The sequence below is a fragment of the Narcine bancroftii genome, chromosome 4 (genome assembly GCF_036971445.1).
Source record: "Narcine bancroftii isolate sNarBan1 chromosome 4, sNarBan1.hap1, whole genome shotgun sequence".
Lineage (NCBI taxonomy): Eukaryota > Metazoa > Chordata > Chondrichthyes > Torpediniformes > Narcinidae > Narcine > Narcine bancroftii.
This window is the reverse complement of record NC_091472.1, coordinates 295,105,716-295,130,716: the sequence shown is the minus strand read 5'-3', so window position 1 is coordinate 295,130,716 and position 25,001 is coordinate 295,105,716. Positions and strand designations below refer to the sequence as shown.

The 25,001-nt window shown below is 38.4% G+C and overlaps 1 long non-coding RNA gene across 1 annotated transcript in view; it reads right to left on the bottom strand.

Annotated features, from left to right (window-relative positions):
* LOC138760166 (uncharacterized) overlaps positions 1 to 9,272 on the bottom strand; it is a 29,440-nt gene extending 20,168 nt beyond the window's left edge. Inside the window, exon 1 of the long non-coding RNA XR_011355479.1 lies at positions 9,055 to 9,272. This is a non-coding gene — a long non-coding RNA (uncharacterized lncRNA). The remainder of the gene's footprint in view (positions 1 to 9,054) is intronic.
* Between the last annotated feature and the right edge of the window lie 15,729 nt (positions 9,273 to 25,001).

Here is a 25,001-nt window from a genome sequence, read left to right as displayed (position 1 = left end):
TCAATTCAGCAGAAAAACTGACATGTTCCAGTGAATAAAGTGGGCTGGAAGTGTCCAGTGTATCATTCTGACCAAATCTGTATTTCCTTTGAATCAGGTTCAGGGATTTTCTGACTTTTTTTTCACGGAAAGCCTTTGAAAAAGTCTGAATCATTTAATGCACTTTGTAGTGTGTTCACATATTCTAAAACAGGGTCAGCTATTACTTAAAGCCCACTGTCCAACGGAGAATCATGTGGTAATCACATAGACACGTCAGATTCTAAATCTGTGATTAATTTAGATGATATAGGTGCTACCACTGGTACTCACAGGTTATTAGCCTGGTGAGGAGTTTCGCCATGGCAAAGAGGAAGAAGAATCGAGCTGAACTTTAAAAATATTGTACATTACTGATACTGTTTAATTCTTCTTCTCATTTATGTATGGATGAAGCACTTTGGAGCAGTCATTCATCAGGTTATCTGGATTCACTAGCAGATAGTGGGGATACTGCAGACCTTAATGTTCAGAAGAACTGTGGAAACATTGGTGTAGCCAAGAAAAGCTTTGGTCACTGTGAATATTTAAGTTATTGTGATGGCAATCAAGCTGAATACTTTGTCCTGGATAATGTCCAGTACTGGACCCTGAAATTGTTGCATGTTCATTCATCCAGGCTGCCAGAGAGCATTTTATCACATGTTCCTGGATCTTTTTTAGGTGAAAAGTCTTCAGTGAGCCATGAAGTGTTACCACAGGTCTTCCAGCCTCTTCCAGCCACTGATTTGCTCTGGTAGTCATGAACCTTTTGTGGCTAGCCCAGCTTTTTTTTTATATATCTTTGACCCTCCCACCTCCTTCCTGTCAAATATCTCAACAATGAGGGGACTCAATGACAGAAATATCTTTAAGTGTTGAATAGAAATATTCCTCGACGTTATTGTGGAATGCCATTGGCTGAGAATCTACTGGTGTAGCGTAGATAAAAGCTCACACTCCACTGGAGGGAGATCAAACACTTTTATTAGCTTACAACACAAGTAGGGTTCATGAATAGGCTTCAGTGGGATTCTGGGTTTAGGCGGGAAACCAGGGTTATATATGGGCCGCAGGGGGAGGAACCAGGAGGCAGGATCAGTTGTCAATGCTGCTCACTTCTAGTGAATCCCGGTTCACTACAACTAGTGATTTTTTTTACATGGAATTGACCAACACAACTTTGAATGGTTTCAAAATATGAAACACTGCAAATGGAGGTAAACTTTGGGTCATCATCAATGATCAGCACCACTTTGGATTTACTGATGAAAGGAAAGTTGCTAATGAGGTAACCCAAGATGGTTGGTCTAAGCATGATGCCCATGGAAATGAACTTGGTTTCAAATAAATTGATTTTTTTTTTAAATACTTCATGCCAGGACTAGAGAGCTTTTTCCTGCCTTCCTCTGATTTCATATTTCTCTGAGCTTTTGACTTCACTGTCAGTTAGACGCTGCCTAAGATTACTCAATCTCACCTCATCACCTTCGATGCTCATGTTTGGGTGAAGTCTGTGGCAAGGTCACGAGTCAAGTGTCACTGGCAAAGTCCTGATAAGCTGTTGAGTGAATGTATCTTGATATAACTGTAGAGGACATCTTTCATCAAATTACTAATGATTGAACATTGGCTCAGAGAACATTACTTTTATTAGTTTTCCAAGATCTGAGTCCTCCTGGCAAGGCCAATGTTTATTGCCTATTGGTTGGATTTGTCACAATATAATTGGAAACCTTTCCACATGGTTGTCAGATACCATTATCGCAGCTCTGCAAGAACAATGGAGCTCCTGGTTTGTTCAAGACGTGTCAATACTTTAGCACCAATAGGCTTTGTGAGCCCAGTAACTGGCTTTGATTGTTGATAAACTTTGGTCTTCAGAAATCATATGAACCAAATCTATTCAATTAGATTTATTTTTTCATTGTGCAATTCACTGATAAGCTCACCCTTGCTTATCTTTTGCTGAGTGGCTTCAGAATCTTCTTCATGGGCTGTTAAGAGGCCATCAAACGTCAAAGGGGTAGATTTCCTCCCAAATGGATAGTAGTAAACAGTTGGATTTTTACAACAACCCCTCAAAATTATAAGAACGTCAATGGAACAAGCCTTTTATTTTCAGAATTTCAAAATGTTTAACTGCCATTCAGAAATCTGAACAAACATTTTCTAAATTATCCAACTATTGATTGTTATGCCAGAATATAATTATTCTGCAGCCATGCTCCTTTGTCTCATGGACTGAATTAAATGTTCAATCAATGCTGCATTTGGCTACTGTATATTTTAGTCTTTGCAGCAGTGCGATCAGGATTTTTCATAGTTTGATGTCAGGACTTATCCAAGTCTTCTTTACTCACCGTCTGTCCATTTACACTACATCACATTCCACCCTGAATTTCTGTTATCGGAGCTGATGCCTCATACCTCCAACTACCCAGCTGTCTGTGTGAGTTTTTCACCAAGTGCTGAGGTTTTGTCACACATCCCAAAAACCAGTAGGTCAGCAGGTTAATTGGCCACTGTAATAATATGTAGGTGGTGGTAGAATCTGGGAAGATGGGAATGTACTGAGAATAAAATGGGAAGAGCATAGGGAGGTATTTAATTGTCATCAAACACCCAATGGCCAAAGGGCCTGTTTCAATGTTGGACGAATTTCTAATTCTATCAATGAGCACATCATTCTCTCCGTGCATTCTTCATTCTCCATCATCTGCACATCACTCTTAATCTACATTCTTTCTATCTTTTGGGGTGAAGAGCAATTCCTTAAAGTTACCTCAGCAAAGCAAACTAACACAGTTATGGTAACAGTTGCTACAAAAGTAATATTCTTTTGTACTTCAGTACACACTCATCATGTTCTTATTTTATAAAAATTGTGTGGTTTCAAACTGTTTGACCTCACAAGTCAAAAGCTGCGTTTGAAAGCCAGTTAAATCTTCAGATTCAAAGAATGTGCACTTAGGTAATGTCAAAATAGATTTATATACAGACAGATTGATTTCTTCTCCACAATTATAAGATGGAATAATATATCTGAATGATTTTTCCAAACCTTTGGTATTTAAAATTCACTTAAGAAAGTTAAGCAGTCAATGCTACTGTGAAAAATGACACATAAATACTTTATTTGTGCTTCAAGGTAATATGTGTTTGTGATTAATGATTGACAGTAGCAGAAAAGTCAGTAGACAAGAAAGCAAATTCTTCAAAGTGCAAATGTGCAGCTCCTTTCAGACAGCAATATTCGGAGACAGATTTACAGCATCAGCCCCTCTAAAATTACTTTTATATTACCTCTGTTTTAGATCCCTGTGTTCATGCTGCTAAATCCTACTCCTTTATTCTGCCAACAGACTCTAACCTATGAAGGGCTGGGTCAACAAGGCTGCTGTTGGGATTTGCAAACTGAAATGTAAATTTAGTAGCATAAAACATCAAGAATGCATCAAGGATAACAACTTCTTTAGAATTAACTATAAAAGAGCCAAGAGCTCTTTTCAATTAATTTAATCTCAGGTTACTCTCCTGCTTTATCAATCTGCTGCCATTAAATTTTTATCTGTTCAATGATGGTGGGAACATACACTGTTACTGTAAATGGTTAACATTTCTGTTCTTGAATCCACACCATGACCACCCACGCACTCATAGTTCTGCAATGTAAAACTTTACTGTCAAGCCTCTTCCAGGAGTTCCAGTTCATTGTTGCAAAAGTCACAATGGACGAAATACAACAAAGTGTTGGAACCAATGAATAATTTTTTTTATTAAGCGGAGCTTCTATTAATTAGGAAATATAGAATAACTTACAAAAACATCCCAGAAAGAACAATGAGCTATTGGCCAGGTAAAATGTAAGGAGCCAGAGGATGCTTTGCTTTAATAGAATGCTGTACAACAGTGTGACATAAATGTAGATATATTGCATAAACAATAAATATATCTGGAAACATGAAAACTGGATAGTCTTTACCCTGCTCTGGCAGTTTGATTTATTTTCAGCTCTATTAGAAACAGAGAAGCCTAACTAAAGGTAAAGCAGAAAAAAAAAGAGGAAATTTGGTCTTCCACAAAAGACACGGATAAATAAAATTGGGTGGAATGCAAAGCAAGCCATCGATTCATTCCCATCAAAAGGTGCTCTCAGTCTTTATCTAATGACAGAGAGTACAGCCACAGGTATACATAAATAGTATAGAGCAGGAGAACGAACTACAAGATCATCTCAGGAACAAAGCTGTCCTGAAGCTCATCTGTGATACAGCAGCTCACTAACTGCCATGGAGTCCATCATTGTCCTTAGCTAATGACAATTGCAAGTTTAATAGCATTTTAATGACTTTTATGCTATAATAATACATGATTAATTCAACTTAAAGCACAGCATGCATACTCAATGGTTAAAGTTTTTGTGAAGCAACACTGTTAATAGTTTACATCATAACTTGATCGATACTAGCTTGTTCAATTCTTGTTATAAAATATTTACTCACACCTGAGCAGTTGTTGATCTATTATTCATGGTAATGTAAGCTCAGAAGGAGAAGAGGGAATCTCCATTCCACAAGTATTACTGGCTAAACTGTTGCGGAATTATAATGTAATTTCATGTTGCCACTCCAAAATACTTTATGATTTGGGGGAGAGTTCATGCTGCCATAGCAAACAGCATTGAGGGTAAAGAACACGATTTGCAATGGAAGACAAGCCTATCTATTTTACATACTTCTGCAGTATGTCAGTGAACTTGAAGGCCCCATTATTAAAGTGGTTAGTGTGAAGCAGATGGGAAAATTGTATCCTGGAATAGGCACAGAGAAACACTGCATTAACCATGTGCTAATTCAATGTATTAATGAATGAACTGCAAGCAGCGATACCCTATATCAAAATCTGTTAAGACTTTAAAGGTGGAGGTCCAGTAATTTCTACTATTCTACAAGTTTATATCATGCATATTTTTGGATAGATTTGCAATGTTTTGTATTTTTAGTGATTATTTTACTTGTTTAAATAAAGACAATGCGAAGAGCAGAATTGTTCTTCTTGTGTTCAAAGCAGCATTAAATCCTCCTAGTTGAAGACATTCTATGTTGGATGACTAAAAAGAAATTCTTTATATTCTGTACTATCCCAACAATATGCCAAACTCAATTTGCCAATGTCATTGGTGAGAGGCAAAGCTAAACGCTTGTGTCTCAGTTGATTATTATTGGGGAACTGCCAGTGCTCCTCTCACTGTGTATTGGCAGCTCACTGATTGAAGGGGAGAAATCAGGCAGCAGTAATGTCATTTAAAGACATTTTCTATCTCTTAAAGGAGAAGCATGCCTTGTGCTAGTGAACTTAATGCTTTCAGTCATTTTTTAAAAATTAAATGTGGTGCAGAGAATTAATAAAATTCTGTAAGTGTATCTGGATATTCAAACATTGTTTTTGCAATCCTCATTAAAACAAATTAACAGTGAAGGGACAAGAATATCATGCCTGACTAAATAGCTTCACAACAATGGTCAAAAGTATGGGAGGGCAGTTTCCACAAAGAGACAATAAAGTCAGGAACTGTCTGTGATATCACAAGGAAAGTTTAGGGGAGACATCAGGGGTGAGTTTTTTTTTAACAGAGAGTTGTGGGTGCCTGCAATACCTTGCCAGAGGTGGCGCTGGATACTGAAACATTAGGGGCATTTAAGAGAAGCTTAGAAAGGCACATGGATGAAAGAAAAATAGAGGATTATGAGGTAGAAGGGGTCGCAGGTTTTTTCGGTCGGAATTTATAGGTCGGCCAAAGTCCTGTGTTCTGCTATAGTATTCCATGTTCCATGTAAGGAATGAAATGGAATGAGCATTTATACAAGAATAATATAAGCTCCCAGCATCAGTCTTACCCCTCTGTACTTTGGGCAGTGTCAGAATTGAAGTATGTGGTTTATTGGGTAACACTCTCTACTGAGAGCACAGTGACTCAGCTCTGAGAACTAATGTCTTACTGTGCCATGTACCCCTGTTCAATCCTGACCACGAGACCCATAAGTGCAAAGTTTGCACATTCTCCCTGGTTTCCTCCAGGTGCTTCAGTTTCCTCTCCTATCCCAAAGCTATTCAGGTATGCGGGTTAATGATATGAGTGACTGGTAAGAATAAGGCAAATTCATGGAAATGCAGGGGAGAATGACAATGGGATTAATGTAGGTTTAGTTGCTAATGTTCAGTTTGGATTTGAAGGCTCAGGGGCTCGTTTCCATACCCAATAAGAGTGTGGTAACCAGTTTAAATGCCAATGGACCAGTGGCACTCACATTCACAGGGATGAAGTGTTTTGAGAGCTTGATGTTGAATCATATCAGTTCCTGTCTGAGCAGTGACATGGGTCCATTAAAATTTGCATGCTGTAGCAACAGTGAACAGTGCCGGAGCACCTTAGGGTTGTGAATGACCAAATGAACTGCTCACACGCACCATCTAACCATCCGAGACTCTCATATGTACAAACCGATATTTATTTATTTATTTGTATAGGTGAAATTCTTTCCTGGCATATGTATTGTTTATTTGTATGTGTGTTATTTCTGGTTGTGTGTCTGCATGTTTTGCACCAAAGACCAGAGACCTCTGTTTTGTTGGGTTGTCCTTGTACAATTAGATGACCATAAACTTGACTTGACCTGACTTGAACACCTCTATTGCAGATGCCGTCTCACTGGCATTACACAAAACTCTAGAACCCCTGTACAGCAAAGATGCATACATCAGGATGTTCTTTATTGATTACAGTTCAGTATTCAACACCATCTTCCCCTCAAAACTACTCAGCAAACTCCAAGACCTGGGCCTCAAATCCCCACTGTGCAATGAGATCTGGATTTCCTCACCTCCAGACCCCAATCAGTGCAGATTGGCAAGAACATCTCCACAATTTCCATCAGCGCTGGAGCCCCGTAGAGTTGCGAATTTAACCCTTTGTTCAACTCACTCTACACCTATGACTATGTGGCTTGGTACAAAAAAAAATAAAGAATATAACTTTAGCCCCCATTCCAGAGATTCTGGCAGCAGAATTTCCACTGCTGCAACATTGCAATTGTTGCCTTTTGGATGGGACATTAAACCAGGGAGTTACCTACTTTATGTCAAAATAAAAGATCACATGGCACAATTCAATAGAGGAGCAAGGTGTGATCTCTGATGTGCTGACCAATCTTTATGTCTCCATCAATATCTCTAAGATAACATCAGGTCATTGGCATGTTGCTCTTTATTACCTACATTTTAACAGTAGCTGCAATTCCAAACCTAGTTAATTGCCTCAAACAGCTTTCAGACATTGTGAGATCATGGATGTCTTTCTCACTTCTTGACACAATGCCACACCATTAAATTGCTTGCTAGTACTTCTTGCATTATCTGCAGCTGCCTCAGTCCTTGAAATTGCTGATCCCTTGATACCTTTCGTATTACGTCTATCTAATCAAGTTCTGACACACAGATAAGTCTTGAGGCCAATGGGAGAAACTGCTTGTCAGGTGTGTCATTGCAATTGGTCTGGCTGAAGGTCGTCTTCAATAGTATGCCTGTCATTTCACTCCCACAGATAAAGTGGTGTTGCTTTCAGATACAAGTCACATTCCTTTCAAGTAACAGTTATTCTGCTTTTTTGCTTCTGGAACATAGTACATAGAACATGGAACAGTGCAGCACAGGAACAGATGCTTCATCGCCTGGAAGTCCATGCTGAACATGATACTAACTTAAACTTATCCCATCTGCTTGCACATAATGCTCCATTTCCTGAATGTGCATGTGCTTGTCTAAATGCCTCTTAAATTATACCATCACATCAGCTTTCACTATCTCCTCGGCAGCGTGTTCGAGGCATTTACGACTCTATCTCATTTTTGATATTTTCACTCTGGGAAATTTAAAAAAAACCCTCTCTATCCTTTCTATGCCTCTCATAGTTTTATGAACTTCTGTCAGGTCATTTCTCAGCCTCTGATTCTCCAGATACACTAACTCATGTTTGTCCAACCTTTTTTGTACCAAAACCTTCACATCTTCCCTGTAATGCAGCAACCAGAACTGTAAACAATACTTCAAATGTGACCAGAATTTTATACAGCTGCAACATAACTTAAAATTTTATGCTCAATGCCCTGACCAATGAAGGCAAGCATGTTGGACCACTTCTCCACCATCATATCTGCATGTATCGCCACTTTCGGGGGGCTATGCTCTTGCACCCCAAGATCCCTCTGAACATTAAGCATCCTGCCATTTACTGTGTGTTTTCCCCTTTTATTTAATCTCCCAAGACCTCACACTTGTCCAGATGAAACTTCATCTGCCATTTCTCTACCCAATATTGCCTACTGATCTACATCCTTTGACAACCTTCTTCACTGTCCAGAACTCCTCCATTTTTGTGTCCCTTTCACCATTACACAATAAATGATTTGGACCCAGAATTTTTGTGTAGACTGTTCCCTTCAATTAGCAATTATTAGCCATTCTTTCTAATTGAAAGTAATCCCATTCAGATGGGCATTTATCTGAGGACTATAAACAATGTTTCAGTTTAGGAGAAACGGTTAGCGAAGACTGGTTGTGATAATTCGATCACTTTCCTGAAGGATTTACTGCTTCAGCAAGATTGCTGTTCTTTGATCTACTTCTTCCTCTTCTGTTTGTCCTTTTCCTGTGCTTCCATCTTTTCATCTCCAGGAGCACTGATCGCTTCAAAGTTATATTCCAAGAAAATTCCAGGAGAATGTTTATTTCAGGATTAAATAAATACATGTGCAATTCGTCTCTGAAAGTGGAATGATTTTGATTAATAATCCCTAGTGTCTGAGGTCCTGGGCTTTGGGCTCAGAGGACATTGCTTGTCCCAAAGCAGCAGAAGATATCTATTGCCCTGGGTAATAGAGGAGGAGGCTGACAAATGATGCAGTATTAAAACAACTGTAAGTAAATCAGGCCCAGAAATGCTCAATACGATATGTATATAAGCATATATATACTTACCAATTGACTGAAACTTTCTCTTGATTAGTATTTCATGTTCTGGCCTGAAAATGTGGATTCATCATTTTTCTCCTGCCCCTGAGTCATACTCGTTATTCAATAGAGACCCAGAGCTCAGTCTTCCTGCTTTCCTGTCTACATGTGAATGTATATATTTATTTCACAAAAGAAATAATTCATGCATCACCTGTTTCCAGCTGAAATGTGTTGTAAAATTACAAGGCTTCAACTAGAAAATATTTATTAAACTCTCTGTGATTTCATTAAGCAGATGGGATAGGTCACAATGGTCTTAAGTGCACTTGTAATGTAGCTCAATCAAAGCAAATCAGAGAGGTAAAATGGGTAATCAGTCATTTCTTTCTACCAAGATATACTTCTACTTGTCACATATTTTCCCTGTTTGGGTGAATCTGCCAGGATCTATTTGATTAATATTTTCTGAAAGTCACAAAAATCTTTTAAGCTATTGCCATCTTAAGGATTTGGAAATAGTGCGTATTTCTAATTGGAAAAGTTGTGCTCTATGCTGGGAAATGCTATCTCACTATGAGAAGGTCAGAATCTTTATCTGATTTCAGAATGATGGGAAGGAAGCAGGAGTCAGCTAAAATGTACAATGATTCTATCATCTAATGTGAACAAGGATTAAGCCAATGGTGACAGGAGAAAATGGGGCAATTCGGAAAGTTGCGTTTGATGCTATTGAACACTAGGCACATAGGGTGGTTTGATCAAGCACTCCTGCCACAATAAAACAACAATTAATTTGATGAAGTATCCAGGACATTAACTGAAGCTTCAACAAAAGTGACATGAGAGACACACCTGTCAAAAGGTAAAGGCATTCTAGTTAGAAACAACATTGGTGCTTGTTTTACATATGAAAAACAGTTGCTTCATGATTCATTTCCTAGGCTCCATAATATAAAGAGAAAGTCATGTGGTTAAGGAACCTTGATCCTGTGACTCAAGTCCACATTTTCTTGATGCCTTGCTCCCAATATTCTACACAGCCTGTTCCTTCTGAGGTTGATACTGGCAAACCTGCAGGGTACATTGTGGTGTTTCATGTCATCTCAAGAGATGATCCAAGGTTTGTTTATCCTGATCTACACCATAGTGGGATCTCCCTGATTTCATGAGAAATTATAGTCATGGAGTCGTGAAAATGTCAAAAAGAAGCTATTTGGCTCATCATGTTCTTGCCAGTTCTTTGTAGAATCATCCAGTCTGTCCTATCCACTGCTCGATTTCCAGTAGCCGTGTAAGTTTATTTCTCTCAAATAACTTCCCACTTTCCTTTTGAAATTATTTTTTGTCTCCTCTAGCATCACAATTTCTGAAAGCTCTTTCCTACTTACAGCTGAACCAAGTTATTTCTCCATATACCCAGATTTTTTTCCTGTCTAAAATTTAAAATATGCATCTTCTAGTTCTTGAATTATTAGTTAATGGAAAGAACTTCTTTTGATCATCTTTTCTAAACCTCGAGAATCTTGTAATCTCTGGGAAATCATCCCTCATTCTTCATTGATCCAAGGAAAATAGCCTAATTTCTCCAAATTCTCTCATCCCTGTGATCATTCTCAAGGACATTTGCCTCCTTCCTAAAATGCAATGATATGAATTGGATGCACTACTCTAATCTTCGCCTCACTAGTTTAACATAACTTTGGCACCAAAGTATCTTTCTTTTTGATTCCATATGTTTTGTTCATTCAAAATGTCCAACCACTATGAAAGATCTATGTGTATTAGCATCAGATCACTTCACTCTTTAGAAATGTGCAATTAACTCTATGTTATCTCTCCTCATACTTTCTACCAAATTCATTACTTCATGTATATTATGTGTTAAATTCAGTAAGCCCCTTGCAGTATATGTCCTGCTGCAGTCATTTATATTAACCTCACAATTTGCTACTCCAGCAGACTTTCAAATTTTGAAACTTTACTTTCTTATTCTAACATTTATATATCTCTAAAAAAGCAACAATCTTAGTGTTTAACCATGGGGAGCTACTCCTATCTATTTGCTGTTTTCAGTCTTAGATGAAAACAGGGTGGTAGATGTTGACCATTTAGGCTTCAGAGGTATTCATAGTAGAAGGATCAAGAAGGTTAAGGCACATGGGATCCAAGCTGAGTTGGCTAATTGGGTCCAGTTGGGATTGTGATAGGAGATGGCGAGTAGTGGTGAAATTATGCTTTTCTCTGATTAGTGCTGTACAGTAAAGACCTTTTTGTGCTGGGACTTTTTTTTGCTTGTGGTATATATTGACAACTTGGTAGTATGATTAGTAAGTTTGTGGAAGACATGAAAATTGTGGATTGGGTAGTGAGGCTATAAATACATATCAAATGGAAAGGTGGGCAGAACACTGACAGGTGGAATTAAATCCTGACAAGTGTGAGCTGGTGAATTTTGGAAGACCAATGGGGATAGGACATAGACTGTATATGGTAGGGCATTAAGGACTATTAATGAACATAAAGACAAAGGGGCCCATTCATTGTTCCCTATTTATGGCAGCAGAGATCAATAAAGTAATGAAAAAGACAGATGGCATGGTTGCTTTTGTTGGTTCAAGCTCAGAATATAAAAAGTCACAACTTTAGAAAAGCAGAGCTCTGTATCTCATAAAGTAAATCTGAATATAGCTCAAGGCTCAAGTTGCCTTTGGTAAATTTTGAAGTCAAAGTAATTAAGTAATGGCTCCCATTTAAGGAACTTGTGCTTAATTTATAAGTATCACCTTAAGACAAAAACAAAATAGGAGGAAAAGGAGCTATGAAGAAAGTTCAAACCGCCAATAAGTCAAAGGAAAGACATCAGCAAGTAGCAGGCCAGAGAATTGAGAAAATGTCCAAATTCAGCAAGAGAGGAGCAAAGCATTAATAAGGAAAGAGAAAGCAGAATATGAGAAGTGCCTTGTGAAAGGAATTATAAAACATTCAACAGCTATGTATAAAGGAAATTATCATCAAAAGTTAATGTCAATCCATCACAGACTGAGGCGAGAGAAGTTATGTTGGGAAATAGAAGAGGCAGAGAAATTAACAAATCATTTTGTTTGTCTTTGTGGATGAAGACACAGAAAATTTATGGAAATAACTGAACAGTACCGATCTGAAGTGAAACTGGAACAAAAAAAATAGCAATTGCAAAATATTTGTACTGCGTAAATTAATAGAAGTGGAAGGGTCGAATGAAGGAGGTGACTGTGGAGAAAGTGGATTCACTGGTCAACATCTTCCAAAGTCCCATGGATTTGAGAACAGTTCCCACAAATTATAAGGTAAGGAAATATTTGATAAAAGAATAGTGAGAAAACAGGTGCTGCATTTTCTTGAACTGCAAATTCCCATAAAATGCAGCCGATCATGTCCTTGCAATGGCCTCTGGCAATCTGCTGCAAAAGTGCACCATCATCACGTTGGAGTCCCTCTCTGCACACACTGACATCCTGCAAGTTTGGTTCTTCATCAAAGGTTCTCCTCCCAGGCCCAGGAGCACTCCCATCCTTGCAGAAACCACTCATTCGAGTGGTCGAGTGTGGTTGGAAGAGTGTTCCAGGTGAGATCAGAACTCCTGCAGCACATTGTGACAACTGCATTAACTTGCCTCACATCAACAGAGAACACCACGCTAAGTTCAGCAATGTCAAATTCTGTGCAGTGTTACACAGGGAAACACGACATCCTTGTTCTGTGAACCTTGCTATTGAATTTCTACAACAGTATTAGGCTGAGATGCAACACTGTTTTAAAGCCAAGTAAAAGTGTAGAGCAATTTCAACACTGCAAACTTTGCAGAAGTAGTTGATGAATTAATTTAAAGAGTCACTGGATATATATGTTGACAACAGAATTAGTGATCTTGTGAGCCAGTAAAACTATATTGATAAATACATTATGAAACAGACACATGTTATTGGTAAGGAAAACTATATAATGATCTGTAAAGGAATAATGGCCAAGACATAATTAAATTAGCTGGATATTTTTGAATGTTCTATAATTTCACTGGAAACCAATAGACAATGACAAGATATAACATGAACAATTAGAGAAAAAGTGGACAAATGCTTCTTTGTCCAATATTTATGTATTTAAGGGCCAAAAGCACTTACTTCCTTTAATATAGACATTTTGAAGTCTATGTAATCTTTGTTCTGAAAACTATAGCATATGTCTGCAACTAAATTGTTTTGACCATTAGTTACCACAGATGGCAGCAGAGCACAAGTGTGTGTATGAATCAACAGTGGGGTAACAGTTTAAGACAAGGCATAAGTACCTCAGTTCAAACTGTGTTAACGAATTAAAATAATTGCTTTGATTGCCTGTGTGTTGCTCCAATGTGCAATTTTAATTGTGGGAGAGCTGGCCAATGGCTTGGAATTCTTTTCTCCGTGCTTGTCACTAAACCCACCACACAACGCACTTAATCTGGAACAGAGGAAATTCCTGGGGAGTAAATGAAAATTCATTCCAAAAAGGGGGTATGTTTTGAGGAGAACAACTGAATTTCAAGGCAAGGTGGCAATGGTGACAGGATTTGCTCCTTTGGAATGAATACCACATGCAGAAATGGTTGGGCAGCTTCTTCTAGTGAAGGAATGCGAGCTACAATACACCCTAATGTCTATTTAATCCATCACATCACTTGGTCGACAATGTATTTGCTGGAAAGAAAGAAATTAAAATATTCAGAACACCACCTCCAAGTTTTTTTTTATGTGCTGAGGAAATGCTGGAAGAAATTAACTGTCCCAACCTTCTTACTTAGTTCACACAGTCTAAGGGGGGCACTGTCATGGCCCACAATTATTTTGAATTTCTGGCTCAAGAGGAGCACTGGGAGTCCACAGGAAGAAGGTAAACAATTCACCAAAACTCTTCCCTTGCAAATTGATCGTGTGTTTGGGAGCACGCTATCCATTTACCATAACAATGAGATTTCTTAACTTGGAATCTTACGTACGATAACAGAGAACGAGAATGAAAGGAAGCAAAAAGATGCAACAATTATAGTTTTTTTTGGACTTCAGACATGTAACAGCGCCATCAAGAAATTTTCCCGCTACATGAGCAGTCTAAAAAAGCAATGTGCAGGAATTTTGAGTCAATTCCCCTGCACTGCAATTTATCCTGCAGGACGCCAACAACATCCTGGAGGGAGACTTAAGTGTACATTGTACCAGAAAGATTCGTTGACGGTCATCCACTCTACTTCACGTCCAACCACCGGGAATGTGCACCCAGGCACTTGCAGTCTAAAGAGGCGCCCAGTGTGAATGACCACACGGGAAGTAGTTATGGTTTTTTATGCAATTTTCCCATCATTGCAGTCTACTTGTGTAAAAGGGATCTTAAAAATAATTCACTTAATCTGAATGCTGCAACTCATTTGTAAATTTCACGTCCAACTAAATTATGATGATATCTCCAAAGTATGGCACTGTTCACCTGGGATACAATTTATTCTATACCTTACACAGGATAAAGCAACTTGCCCTCCCTGCTGACATCGACAGTGATTCAATGCCAAGTTTCCTGTGTCAGTATTAAAAGCACATACTAATTTCTAGGGGGTTTGTCACTCAGTGGTAAAAACCAACCAGGAGATTTTCATAACTTATTGGTAAAATATATTTGTTACCAGCCAAGGAAAAGTCAGACGGAGAGCAATTCATTATTAATGCCCAAATATTCTCACTAAATAGTTCTGATTATTTCACAAGAAGGAGGTCAAGATGCTACAGAAAGTGATTGAATCAAATAAACCCTCAATCTCTCTCCAAATAGTATTTTCATCCCTATGCATGTAAATTTGGCAGGCAGCTAGCCTCTAAATGCATAGGTGAGGTTAATCTGCTATCACTTTTAAATTTCATGTGATATACCATTGAATGAAAATCTACCAGCATAAACTATGTAATCTGTCCCAAATGATTTTTTTGACTCATGGCATAAACTACGAAGTACCAAGCAGAAAAATGCAAATTTTCTTACTTTTCCTAAACTCTCACAAAATTATTTCATTGAGCAATGACATTTAATTGTAAAAAACATATCAATGAAATTGAAAACTTACTGACATCAATCCAAAACTCTTTGAATTTTACAAACTGATATTTACACTGCAAGTCCATTATGCTAATGGAATGCAGTAACATCATTAGTTGGACACCAAAAGAAAAGATCTCATTTGTGAATCCAGTTTTCCTCTCCAGTAGGAAAATATGAAATGTTTTGATTTCTGAATTAAATAAACTTGCTGGTGAACAGTGACAGACCAATATTAACCAAACCTTTGGAAGGCCCATCTTTCAAAGTCATATCTTTTACTTTTTTAAAGATCTTGTCAACCTATTCTGAACAAGAACTCCATCCAATAAATGGTTTATGGCAAAAAAAATGATATCAATGTTTTGCCCTTTCCATCAATCTGATGTGGAAATCATTGTTTAGCAGAGAACAGTTGCCCCTGCATATATTATGTTTTCCTTTTATCATAATAAAGTGCAATAGTACCAAAATTTCCATAATATAATCTTCATTTCACTTGCTCATTGCAGAGACTAATGCTGGAAATATATAAAAAATCACTTTAAAATTATTGAATTAAAACCAATCTTACAGACACTGTAATTTAACGCACAATTTAAATTTCCTTTAATTCCGTACCTCATTTTAGTTGCAACTGGTATGTGTGACAACGTGACAAAGTATAGATGAACAGTGAAGACACGCTGAAATACAAAGGTACATACGTAACATATAGCTCAGTTAGTGGGTGTGAATTATATTTGAGAAGTAAAAATCTGCTTCCCAAAGCCACTGTTACCAGGCCTTCGAAATATTAACATCAGCTGCTTTATGAAAAAGCAGAAATATAACTCTAATTAGGTGGAGTATGACTGGCTAATGTGATTAGACTCCCTGGCAGTTTTGACCAAAAAAAAGCACATCTCATCTCAGATCTAACCCCCTTCCTTCAGTTTGCTCTACATACTTGATATTTCACAAAATGCACCAGTGTGTAATGCTAAGCTTCAACTTGTCTGATATTTTCTCTTTGAATTGGTGGAAGCTGTCTTTGATGTTCCAGTCTAGATGGCAACAAGACCTGTAAAATATCAACAGAAATGTTTTAAGTTCTTAAAATTCAAGCCATTTAATAAATTTGTACTGAATCATGCCTGACATTTCAAAACTATGAATGAAAATATCATTAACTGGGTATCATTCACTGCAAACATCCAGTACTTCTGACACTTCTAAAATGCTGTCTGCACGTGGCAGTAATGCTCGGCAGAATCTGTGTACAGGTATATATAAATAAAAATAAATATGTGCAGCACAATTGGGTCCAATTTGCCCCTTTCTGAAACTCAAGCTATTTTGGTCTGAAAGGAGACAAATTGCAATGTATGTTACCTTCTATTGTGTTTCAGAGCCAGTGCTGAAGCAAATTGCGTTGAAACAAATTTACTCCATCTAATGAAATCTTGCACGTAAATCCTGGGGGGGAAAGGTGACTGTCAATTACACGCAAATGATGCACTGGTCTCATTTAAATGTGCTCCGTACAATTTGTTCCACTGGCAACACTCCAACATTGATGAGAGTTCAGAACAAGCATGGAAAGGGACCTCAAAGCATGTTTTTCATAAGTTATTCAACCTGCTCACTCAAGAAGTTTATAAATTAATAGATAAACTGGGACTCTCCACAAGAATGAGAAATTGGCACAAAAGAAAGGAACCACAGCCAAAAGCAAAGCAAAATCTTGGGTCAAAAGGCAAGGGATAACTAATCACAATCTGCTATTCACAGGCAGAACAGAAGAAGTTCATTGGCAGGCATTAAAAAACACCTGATTCACTAGTGGTGTACCACTGCCAATGGGGCATCCAGCCAAAGAGTAGAGACAGCGAATGATCTCAGCAGATTAGTTACTGTGGTAAAAGATGAGATTGTCAGGCTCACAGTAACAAATCCTTTGCAACATGAAGGAATGCATCAAGTTAAAATGCTAATGGATAGATTAAAGGCATAGGATGATAATAATTTGCAAGCATTTGGCATGTCACCAACAGCCCTTCACAACTTTTGCAGGTGCACTATTGAATGCATCCTATCAGAGTGTATCACAGTGTGGAACAGGAACCTTTCCACCCAAGACTGCAAGGAACTAAAGGGGGTTGTGAATGGAGCTCAGGCCATCACACATATCCCTCCCCTCCATCGACTCCATCTGTAACTCCTGTTGCCTTGGACAATCAGATATCTTAAAAGGGTCGACCCACATTGGCCACACTCGTACACCATCAGATTCAAGAACAGTTCTTTCCTGTCATTATCAGACCCCTCAATTATAAACTTATACCTTTGCTTGTTTCATCTCATCTCTGACTGTAACTCTACACTTCCATTCTTCTGTGTCTTACTGTTGTTCTATGTATGGGATGTTGACTGGTCCCACTAGAAAACAACCTCTGTTACTGCAGCTTGATACGTGTGACAATAAACGAACTTGAACAATGGAGCAGGAACAGTTAGATAAAAGTATTTGTTAAAGGACATTTCAAATGTAACTCTCAGTTATTTATTTTTATATTTGTGGACTCTACTTTTCTATTCTATTACAGGTAGGATAGAATGTTTGTTTTACGCCACTTTGCTTTTATGGAATACCTACATTAGTAATCCGAAAAGGATTTTCACTTTTACGAAAAATGTGAGTGCAAAGTTACAGTCTCGGGAAGGGCCGTCAGTTGCTGTGGCCAGACTCAGTGTGGCAGTATTGAGCAAAATAAATGGTGACAAGGAGGTCTCACAAGAGCTGGCCTCACTGGCTTCGGCCTTTTAAGAAATTAAGAGCGAACTGGAGGAGGAGGAAGGGTAGTCGGTGCCTGAGAGGATCCGAGAGCAGGGGTCTTGAGAGGGAAAGGCCTGGGGTGAAAGAAGTCAGCCCCAGCCCCAACTATGGAATGAGAGGCTGGATGTGAGAGGCAGTGAGTGGGCAAGGGAGGAGAAAGAGAAGAAAGAGGTACATGTTCATTTTGTGTGTGTGTGTGTGTGTGTGTGTGTGTGTGTGTGTGTGTGTGTGTGTGTGTGTGTGTGTGTGTGTGCGTGTGTGTGTGTGTATGTCTGTGTGTCTGTGTGGGTGAAGGGGGAGAGATGAGGAAGGGGGTCACTAGGGATGTGGCCTGGAAGCAAAGGGAGTGGCTCCTTAAAAAGTTTGGGAACCACGGCGTTAGATTAATCTGATATGATTTGATAGGTTATTTTTTGAGTCTGGGAATGCTCAAAAAAATTTTCCATCTTCGAAATTACTAGTATTTACTTCTTAGCTCTACACCATTTTGGCTTATAAGAGGTTTCATAGGAACGTTCTACTTTCAGATAGCAGGGGATACCTGTATATGATAATATTTGGTGTATCTCATGATGCCATCCAATGTTTTACATTTCTTGAGCAGAAACTTCAATCATCCCTCTATCCTGTGTAACTCAGAGCTTTGTTATGGTTTATTGTACCTCATAGTGGTGAACTGCTGTATTCCTGATTACCTGGTTCCCCACTGTACCTGTGGCCCCTCCCTCTTTTGACTTTGTATAAAGCTCCTAACACCCTGGCCCTTCCCCAGAAAGCCTGGGTCACAGCATAGGATGAAGTCCCTGTCCATTGTGAATAAAAACCTGTAGATCAGTGATTCAGTCTCAGCCTCTCAGATTATTTGCTTTGTGTCACTGTGCTTGGGATCAGTTTTGTTCTTCTTCCCTGCATCCTTTCAAAGCTTAACCATTTGTAGAAGATTGATGTCTATTAGTAAACAGAGTTAATGAAATGTGGTCTGACACGAGACAAATTTAGCACAACCTTTCACCAGCAACTAACTAACAGAGCTGTCGTACTTCTCTGTGGATTGTCACCTTTGCCATGGTGGAGAAGCTTGTGTGGACCTGTGATTCCGAGAGTGATGCCTCTGGAGCTATGCTCCTGGTAGGGTCACCCATGGCAGTAAGGTCGAGAACAATCCAACCAAGTCCTCAACGGGGGAACAGGCGGACAAAGTTACACTGAACTCAATGGCTGTGAAGGTGGGTCAAAGGTTGCGACGAATCCTTCAGCTCTAATCATTGCGGTTTTCATGCCATTGGAACTAGTTGGTTGATTTGTGGAGTATCGTGCGCTTCTTGGAGTGCAGCATCAAGGACACGTCAAACAAATACACGCACAGGCATCTTCACTCTGTGGATCTGTGAATGAAGGCCATGATCCTCGACTATGAGGGTAGCCATGACAACCTTCTTCTCAATGTCCTACTTCCCAACTAAGAATGAGAAATCTCCTTGGACAATCACAAAGAAAGAATCACAAAAATGAAAAAGAATTTTACATCATGTGGACATTGTCTAGTAGATAAAATAGTATTAATAATGTTGCATGATAGAAGTAAACGCACTCACTAAATCGTTAGACTCATTCGGATCTTGTTTCAATGGCCACTTGGCCATTCTTCAGTCACTATTGTGCTTTTCTAGACTCAGCATTGATTGTTCTGCAATAGGACCACATGGAATTTGGAGTTAATTGTTCTAGGGATTTGGTTTGCTTTAGCAAGAAAAAACTGCACATGGAACATATTTCATTTTATCACTCCACTTTCCAGGTAAAGATATTCAGAAAGGAAAATAGGACTTCAAGCTAAGCAGAAAACTGGAAATGAAAAATCAGAAATAAAGGAAAAGGAGTTGTTCTGCAAATATTGAGAGAAATTCATTCATAATATAATCACGTACCTGATTTCTCCTCCGTCAAAATACTACTTGTAATCTGAATATAGTAGATCTTTAAATCACTATGTATTAATTTTTAATGTTTTTACCAAGAAAATTTATGAGTAAATTTTAATGCATATGTGGAAATTAAATAAAATTTTCAAATAAACAAAAAGAATTGAGAGAATTTATCTACTATATTCAGATTACAAGTAGTATTTTGATGGAGGAAAAATCAGGTACGTGATTAGATTATAAATGGATTTAATAATTTACTGTAAGTTAATCATTTTGAAATTATTATTAGCAGGTAATCTTAAAATGAGTTTAATGATGTAACATTGAAATGTATCATTATTACAACAAAGTTAATTAAGGCTGATTTTTGCAAACTTAACCTCAGAGAAATCTTACAGTGTTATAGCTAATACAACCAACACACCTCTGTATATTAGACAGTAATTTGCAAAAAAAAGTGTACAAAATGAAAAATCTACATGATTTTCTTCTGGAAGAGCAGTTGCCGCAACAATGTATTATGAGATCTATTTCTTTTAGATCTCTTCAACTCTGAAGAGTTCATAAGAATGTGAAACAAATGGCTTGTTTTTCTTATTTTTCATTGCAGAGAAAAAAAATAATTTACTCTTTAGTCCTCCAGCAATAAATGCTGGGTCAGTGGTTCCAGATTCGTCAGGGAAAAGGAACAGAATGCGGCAGAGAGTGAAGGTTTCTCCATAAAGCAGCCCACCTTCCAGTCAGGTTTGCGGCAACCATCTTTAAATGCTTGAGCTGTTCTGCTCGGCCATGACAAGATTTGCAATTCTCGCTGTTTATTTACACACCATCACCCCAACTAGACATCACATTAGAGTGGCATGGTCGCTGGTGACCTCAGGGTAGTCACTGCTTCTGTCGATCCAATTTCTCCTTCACTACAACTAAACTGCAGTCACGCTATGTAGGATGTAAGCACACAGTCCACACTACAATAATATTAGCAGGAGCATGTCAGGCTTCATTATATCTTCGTACAATAACAGGCAGTGGATTAAAAAAATGTCTGTTTCATTTTTAATGTTTCGAACGATAGCTTAAAAAAAGAATTAATCTGTGATCTTGAAAGTAATGTTATATTAAATAATGTATAGCCTAAACTAAAGAAAATCAAAGATCAAGCAGCTTTGGAAGTTCAAGAACCTTATTTCATTCGAAAGAACACAAAACCTGGTTAAATCAATTGTTCTCACATAGTTCCTTTTTACGCACCAAAATCTACATGCGGTCATTAATTATAAAGAGACCATTATCCCACTGTATTTTCAAAGTACAATCAGCTGTTATATATCAAAGAAGTCCATAATTAAAATGGAAGGGCCACAATGACAATTAAAATTAGAAGCTCTAAGAGGAAGGAAAGTGCAGTTGTGTAATTATTCACCCTGATGCATTAGTGTCAGCAGGTGCAGGACATTCCAGTCACGTCTTTGGCAGATCAACCTAAAATCTTAGTCACCAATGTCCCCCACCCCCCACTCTACCAGCATTATCAGCACCTAACCAAAAGCCTATGCAAGTATGATTTAATACTAAACCATAGTTTGCAAGTAATAGCATACAAAGTGATATTTAAGTGGAGTTTCAAGCACACTTCTGATGGCTGTGGATGCTTTTTACTGTTAAATGCTTCTTCCTTTGAGTAGTGATTATGAGTCCTAGGTGAAGAGGTCTTGTGTGCACGTCTGTCTGCAAGCCTCACTTCCAGCTGCCAATCTTCACTTCATTGTAGAGAAAAGCTGCATTGCATCTTGTACTAATTCTTGTCTGCTGTCATCTCCCAAGCCTGATAACTGCAAAATCACTTTCACCTAACACTTTGTGCCTACTGCCTCTTCAACCCTGAGACCCAGACACTGTGCAATGCACTCACACCCTTGGCAGCAAGCGCCCTAGAAGCTACCTCTCCCAAGCCATTAAAGACGCCCACTACATTATTTTAACTCTTAGCTCAGTAAATAGCGGCGGGCAAATGCAACATTTTGTGCCGATGCATATTTAATACCCTTCATTGCTCATAGAAGTCGAGAGAAGCCAAACACTGTTTTTGCAGAATTAACTAACCTTCTTAAAACTTTCTTAAAACTGAATCCTGCAAGGAATTGAGGTTTCTGTGGCCTTCTATGTTTAAAAAAAAGGGCCACGGTCATTTCTTCAGTTTGCATTACACAGGCACACTCATGCATGATGCTTTCAAATTCTTATTATATTTCTGGTCAGAGGTCGAATGTCAGAATCCATTGTTAATTTCACGGGGTTAGGGAAAAGTAAATTCAAAGGGAATACAGATCACTTAGCACAGTAAAGCAGCTCTGCTGAAGTTTGGTTTTACATTTGTTAACCATATCCTTGAGCCCATGAACCATTGAGACCAGTGTGACATCATGATCCTTGGTATAATAGTTTGACATGCCGCAGTGGAACTGTGATTCAGTCTCTCTACTGTATGTGCCAGCACTGGACTGCCTCTAAGCCACTGAAGCACTTAAAGTCTACAATCCTGAAATGAACAAAGCACAGTGGCATTTTGATTTTTAATATTCAGGATACGCAGCGAGTGGTTGATATTTCCCTCGGTTCGAGTTTGATTTTGAAGAGAAAGCAAAGAAATCAGCTATAGTTTGGGTGAACAGCAACAGAAATATGACAGGCATTAAATCCCTTTGCAATTACAAAAATAAAGCAATAAATTAAAAACGAAAGGCATCAATCAATCGATTCCATTCTTAAAACATCTTACCCAATATTAATTTTTGCTAATGTAAATAGGGTGAATGATAAAGCTACCATGTAATGCCAGTAAATTTAAACATTGTGTGATCACTTCCCAACTTCTCGGCAGTATCTGCATAATTACTGTTTTGCATGTCGAAGGCTTAATGGACTGTTAGAAATAATGATCCTTACAGAAGAGTTTACCTCACACTTAATTAATTTTCTCAATCATAGGTACTTGTAAGATTTTAATAACACTTATTAGGGAATTTATAAAATGTATATCTTACTTAGTTTAAAAATGTAGTGTCACAGTAGTATTCTGAATCTAGGATATGGTTATCAGCTGGTGCTTTGGAATATTGCCATGCAAAATTAGGATTCTATTCTAAATTTATATTCTGCCTTTACACATAATGAAATGTCCATCCTGTTCATGTTTCACTGATACCAATAATATTGCAAAATGCCATTTTTACTGGGTTTCCTGTGCCGTTTTATCAAGCCCTGTAGTCATACACATAGACTTTGCTATATAGCCATTTAGACCCAATCAGTTGCGAACTAAATGTAGCATTACCATCCACCACCGAAATTGCTTTCGGCTTTTAAACTGCACTGACTAGTCTGTAGTTAATCTTAGATAATTTGCTCACAAAAGTAAATGAGCCAGAACGACTGTCTTTTTGTACCATAATACTTCACAAAAACACGTTTTGGCCCTGCCCAAAAGCAAGAATAAATGCATATAATTTAAATATTTCCTGTAAACCAGAGTTGTAAGTGCTCTGTTTAATTTGATTAAAGGAAGAGGGAAAATAGAGGGCAATAGAGCTGTGTATTACATCACAGCTCACCATTTCCTAATTGGTGCTATAAATTTACATATGGTGCCTTCTTTGGTGTTGAACCAACCCTTAATCTACCTACTTCTGAGGGCTACAGTTTAAATTCTTTTCTGAATCACATGACGTGCCCTATTAAACCATATGTGACAAATGTTGTTTAGGATCGACAATAACAAATGCAATGTAATTAGCCTTTAACTGGCTAGGCTGATAAGCATTTTAGTCACAGAGAGTGCAGTAAAATATATTTACCTACATCACAGACATGCTCTTTGTTGTCCCTGGAGTTATGTAAGATACTTGATGTATCAAAATACAGTAAAAAAAGACTTAGCTTCTAGGCTTTGTATCATAAACAATAAAAATATTGGCTTTCTATGATCGAGTAGGATGGGTAAGAGCAAGTCCGCAGAATACCTTACATAGAAGCTGATATAAAATGACTGGCAATTGACTGTCATCCATTCTACATGATCATACAGAGACAAAATCTACCCTTGTGTGTATTGGCACTAGTTCAAATGGCGAGATCAGCTTCACAGTTGGGGGTGATAATGTAAATTTTTTCAAACTCATGTTTTTTTTCCATTCTGTCCAGCACATAATTAGCAAACCTTATTCCATCAGATTCAGACCTCCATAACATACTTTTTAAATGGAGAAAATTAATGTTAATTTTACACGCTTCATAATGAAGAGCGTTAGTAGTGAATGCCTTAAAAAGACGTCTACATTCTGAGCGCACTAAAAATGCTGAGATATTCTACATAAACAACCATGCTGGCTAAATTATTGCCTATTGAACATAAAAATCTGAAGGTGGTTGTAAGATTTTCATATATCTTTGGCGGGTCGGTGGTGAGACTTCTGCGGGATGGCCTTCAGCAGATTGGAGGTAAGGCTTCAGTGAGGTGAGGCCCAACGGGAGCAGCGAAGTGAAACCAGACGCGGCGAGGCGAGGTCCAGTGGGGAGCAGCGGCAAAGGGAAGTTCAATTTTTGGTATTAGATTAAGAATTGGAATATGGCAGCCAGGGCAGGGGAATGCTCCTCTCACAGGATGTGGGTTGTCAGGGAAGCCATCTGTATCCCTGACAACATTATTTGTGAGAAGTGCATCCAGCTGCAGCTCCTGAAAAACTGAGTTCAGGAATTGGCCCTGGCGTTGGATGAATGAAGCATTCGGGAGGTAGAGGGTGTGATTTATAGGATTTACAGGGACATTATCACATGTAGGAAGCAGGAGGAGAGTAGATGGGTGACAGTAAGGAGAGCAAAAGGACAGACAGGACAGGCAGGCACTGAATAACAAGTATATCATTTTGGATACTGCTGAGGGGGATGAACTACCAGGCATGAGCCATGGCGATTAGGTCTCTGGCATGGAGTCTGGTCCTCTGCCTAAGAAGGGAGGCGAAGAAGTGAGCTATAGTGATAGGGAATTCCATAGTCAGGGGGACAGATAAAAGGTTCTGTGGAAGAGATCAAGTATCCCGGATGGTATATTGCCTCCCTGATGCCAGGGTCTG